The sequence below is a fragment of the Helianthus annuus genome, chromosome 10, assembly GCF_002127325.2.
Source record: "Helianthus annuus cultivar XRQ/B chromosome 10, HanXRQr2.0-SUNRISE, whole genome shotgun sequence".
NCBI classification, from domain to species: Eukaryota; Viridiplantae; Streptophyta; class Magnoliopsida; order Asterales; family Asteraceae; genus Helianthus; species Helianthus annuus.
The window spans coordinates 87,777,900-87,783,286 of NC_035442.2; the positions used below are offsets into that span (position 1 = coordinate 87,777,900).

Sequence of the window (5,387 nt, forward strand, 5' to 3'; positions counted from 1 at the left end):
CACTGAAAAACCATTTTGCCCTTTATTAAAAGGGAGAAAAAAAGACAAAAAAAAAAACTGGATGTTAACCGAAAAATCTTACCAGATTTTGATTTTGGATGAAAATGACAACAAAATTGAAACCACAGATACCCAATTCAAAAGGTTTGAGTTTTGGACTAAAGTTAAAAAAGTGACCAAACCTCAGCGCCCTGCCCTAAATCCAGGACCGCGACAAACGGAATCGAAAGCGGCAACAGAGCTATTCCCTTTCCCTGAATTGCATGAGGTAACGACTTAGGGGGTGTTTGGCCTAGCTTTTTTATGTAAGCTTATAGCTTTTTTAGCTTATTTTTACAAAATAAGCACTAATGGGTGTTTGGTTTAGCTTTTTAAGCTTATGCTTATTAGCTTATATAAGCTAATTCCAAGAAGCTTATGGGAACATGGTTTTTTTAGCTTATTTGAATAAGCTTATTTGAAGAAGATGGTTTTTTTACTCATTACACATAATGATATTATACCCCTTCCCATAATACAAAATAACTTAACAAACAACTAAAGATTAATTATTAATTATCAACTTGTAGAATATAAGCTAATCCAAACACTTAAAAATAGCTTATCAAATGAAAGAAAATAAGCATAAGCTACTTTAAAATATAAGCATAAGCCAAAAAAAATAAAAGCTAGGCCAAACACCCCCTTAGTCCCGCACATTGCTTAACCACCATCCTCACCACAATCACCGATTCACCGTCGCTTGCCACCGGAAAAACCCTAGCTTGCTCAACACAGCCCTAATCGAACCACCTTCTGGTTCATTTGTGCTATCAGAGGCTTCCGATCAGCGCACCCGGGAACGTGTGGACTAAGCATCACATTGTCTGGGACCGGATCAGATAGGGGTCGGGTTTTTGGTGGTGATCTAGCTGGACTCTTAACTGTTGCATCTCCTGTTCAGGTCTTCCCCAATTTCTTAGTTGTTTGTTATCTTCCCTAATTTCTTAACTGATGCATTTCCAGTATTTAAATTGCTTAACAGTGTTTAGGTTTAGCCTTCAGTTGTTCAACAACACTTTAGGAATTAAGGGTTTAGCCTTTAGTTGTTCAATAATACTTTAGGAATTAGGAAGGTCTCATTATACCTTCTACTTCCACGTAGGGACCACCGTTGTTAGACCACCCGTAGAGTGTGTGTGTGGGGGGGGGGGTTGGCCATTTTCCCCTCAAAAAACGTCCCATAATGCCCCTCTACCCTCCCCCCCCGGGGGCTTTTATTTGAAAATTTGGGTTGGGCCGTTCCAAATTAAACGCCGGGTCGAGATATTTGGGCCAGTCATGCCATTGCCAACGAAATATTATTGGTTTTAATTAAAAAACAAAAAAAAATAATTGGGTAATAATTGGATGGGGCATTATACCACTACACCCATTTTAGAAAACGCCCTATAATGCCCATTGTTGACTGGATCGCCACATGACGGATAATGCCCAAGTGTCTTCCTTCAACACTACAGACGGTCATATGTATTAATGAATTATTTTCTGAATGAGCTTTTGTTAACTAACATTGATTCATAACATGAGGCTTGATTCTATGTTGGTCAATTTGAGGGTATGCTGATTGTACCAGAGTAAAAAACTAAAGCACTTTGGTAAATGATGTTAGGTATATCCATTTCTTTTGTGTTCGCAAAAAAAGAAGCATTTTTCATATAGGAAATTGTGTTCTTATATGCTTCTCATGTTGCTTTGTCATGGTATATATACGATGGACTAATGCTAAAAATGATTTTGTGTTATACATCAATCAAAAGGGCTCTGTACTCAAATAGCTTGAAAACCACTAAGTTTGGTTATTTCTCATCAACGCCAATGTTCTTAAATCAATGCAGCTAAAGTCAGGTATACCATAACCCAATTTGTCTAGATATAACAGTTTCAACCGGTCCATATGAATGTGGGTCAAACGAGTAAAGTTAAAAGAATTGCTATAAAGGAGGCTTGCCAAATGATTTTGAGTGCGTGAATCGAGTCTATAGTTGACTAAGTTGATTCAGATGGTTGAAATCTTGAAAACTTCAATTGTAAAATTTAGATATTCTTTCAGTAATGTTACTTCTCTAATCATATTAATAAGTTGTCAACTTCATCCAAGTGTCGGACTCAAAACTTAAAGTATATCGTTTATATTAAAATTGGGTTTAGATCAACTTTTAAAATAGTAAAAGTTACTTATAAAGAAACAAGTCAAAAGGGCTGACTAGGTCAATCGAGTCTAAGGTCATCTAAACTATATTCAAATGCTTCCTGATAACAAAAATTTTATTCTTAATAATAAAGGAAACACTGTGTTGTGATTGTGTGACATTTTGGTCAACTATCTTATGCCCTTTTTTTATATTCATCGCACCTAATATCTTGCTTTGTTGTCAATTATCTTGAAAATGGTATGTGGTTATTGAACATCATAAAAAACTTTAACGTAATTCTTGATGTTTAAATGTTGGCAAAGAGCATAGAGAATTGCGGAGCTTGGTCATAAGCATGATAAAGGTGTGTATGTTGGTGTTGAAGATGATGGCTTGGATGAAAGTGATTCACAATGTGACATTAAATTTGATGAAGAAGCTGATACATGGAAAGAAATGAGTGTTGGATTAGAGCTGATTGTGGATTAAAGTTCCTAATCGGCTCAGCCACTGAATTGATTGGAGAGAAGTTTGTAGCTCAATCTGTGGAGTGTCTACTTTGCCCACTATCTGTATGGTGTCAGGTACCAGCTTATATTGCCCACATGAAGATTTCGATTATAATGAAGCTTTGATTAGATCTTTGATTATTTGAGTTGAAAAATTCATGTCTGAAAGACTACATCTCTCTTTCAATCTCAACTATTTAAGTATTTGCGTTGAGGTATTCATGTCAGAAAGCACTAATCTTTCCATTATGTATTTATGGCCTCTACTATAGTTAGTATTCCAACATATTATATGATTGGATATTTCCATTAGAAGATACATGTTACTATAGCTCACTTATGAATAATGTTCATTTTAGGCACACTACACATGTTTCACCCTTTGGTGAGGAAACTAAAATTTCATATGTATGTGGCTGATTACATGTAGTTAAACAGTTTGAAGCTGCATTGCAGGTCAAACCAGAGGTGATAATGATGTGGCATATGTTCATGGAGGTGAAACCTCATTGCAAGTAGAACCTGTTTTGACCCATTAGCTAAAACATTTTGCCTTGATTTTTTGGAGACTCATTTGCTATCTGAACTGTTGAGCTTGTGTCTAAAAAGGAAGAATTATGGCAAACAATGGCAGAATCATCCCCTTTTGGGAGAGTATATGTTGTACATTACATTTGTGACCATGAGTCTTTGGTATATATTTGGCAAGTAGCTTTGTTGCAAACAAATCGAGTTTCATATGATCTTGAACTCATTTTCCTTACGTCCATGTTGAGTTATTAAGAAAGTTGAGTACACAAATACCCCGCCGCACCGCGGTGGGTCACCCTCTAGTTGAAAACATTGCCAGTATATCCTTTAACACTAACTTGGTTAAAATTTTAAGTTAAGTCTGATCATGTGTCTTACACATGAGGATATATTAGTAATTTAACTCATTTATTTAAAATACATTTAATAAACAAAAATGGAATTTTAAATAATATACATATCTATAATACATTATTAAGCAAATTGAACGGGTAAATTAGTAATTTTATACATTTTAAGATGGCATACCAAAGGTTTTGGATTTAAGTCTCACGTACGACAGAAATAAAATAATTTTGTCGTTTAAAAAAAAATCTAAAATTTTCCATTCCTGCCCTGGTTCAGAGTTTCGCAGCTTCTTCAACTATGTTTCTTCTCTCTCATATACCACAATGTACCAAAATTGTACCAGCCTTGTAAGCGCTTGAAATCGATTTTGAGATTTAACTCTAACGTATTGAACGTCCGTTGTGTAAATCAAGCGTTTCTCACCCATCAAATATTTAAGATTTTAAACCGAATGGAATGCTAGAACTTGATGGAGCATTTTGTTTTCTAACATCCAAATGGAATGTAAATCAAGCATCACGTATCTTCTTCTTCACATATAATACATGATTTACATTAAGACAATTTAATGATTATTTGATGTTTCGAGCTACAGTTAATTGCTGATGGACCTAGAGGCAAATCATGCTTAAGTCCAACATTCAACTCTCACTACATGTGGATGGATCTGGATTAAGAGAATTTCGTGTTATATCGTATTGGTGGATCAATAGAGTAGGGGTGTTCATCAAATCGAATATTGTTGTGTAACAACTAGCCTATTAACATTATAGAGATAAGAAATAAAGATTGGAGAAAATGGATATCTTATTGATGTCTAAAAGGGATTACATATGCCTCTATTTATAGGCTTACAAGATGGGAGTTAAGTATATGGAGAGATGGGAGTTAAGTATATGGAGAGTCATAACACAAGTGGATAGTCACACAATAAATATACAATAATTCATAATACTCCCCCTTGACTATCCACGTGACAAAATAATATATTATTCTTATAATACGCTTGGTGATGCTGCCTCGTTAAAAACCTCGCTAGGTGTAGGATCGAATTTCGACCTAAATGAGTCGTTCGGAAGAGCTCTACTCCGTTTCAGAGGCGGAAACAAGGAAACGGATGCGTACACAGCTTGTATCACACTTTAATCCTCTTGTATATTGATTTTACAACGTTTACGTTTACAAGGAAAACCGGCAATACCTCGGTATCAGATCTGAACTATGTTACAAATGAAATGAAAAAGAACCTATATATAGTAGTTATGAACCGCCCATAGAGACATGCCATAAAGGCGGTTCATGCATGTTACATTACGAGCGATCCCACGTGATGCCATAAAGGCGGTTCCACAAGTTGACCATATCAGCGAACCGACAAGTTCCTTATAAGCATTCTGACATCATTTGACAAAAGAGCGATTCATCATACTTTGATAGCCTAACCGTTCAAATAATCATTTTGACCTCTTGTGAACTCCTCTCATTGGCCCAAGGAAAGGTGAATGCTCATTGGAACTTTTAAAAGGAAGAAGCTCATTGGACCTCCATGATGGTCCAATCACACAATAGAAATCATGATCTTTAATTTCATTTAGCCTTTTGTCGTTTATTGGCTTTTTGACATATGATGACATGTGATGACATCACATGTGATGTCATCAAGATGATGTCACATGAGATGTCATGGCTGACCGGATCCACAACGAGAACGAGACTCGACATTAGACGTAGTCGACAGATGACTGCACCAACAGACTCCCCCTCAGATGTTGACGAGTCTTAAGTGTCGAGTCTTCAACGACTTCAGTCTTTAACAGTGCAAGCA

At 36.0% G+C, this 5,387-nt stretch overlaps 1 long non-coding RNA gene across 1 annotated transcript; it reads left to right on the plus strand.

The window, feature by feature from the left end:
• The first annotated feature begins 685 nt into the window (after nucleotides 1–685).
• Nucleotides 686–3,421, plus strand: LOC118482640. The gene is made up of 3 exons (XR_004868734.1): nucleotides 686–943; nucleotides 2,498–2,758; nucleotides 3,140–3,421. It is a non-coding gene; the product is annotated as an uncharacterized LOC118482640 (long non-coding RNA).
• The last annotated feature ends 1,966 nt before the right edge of the window (nucleotides 3,422–5,387 follow it).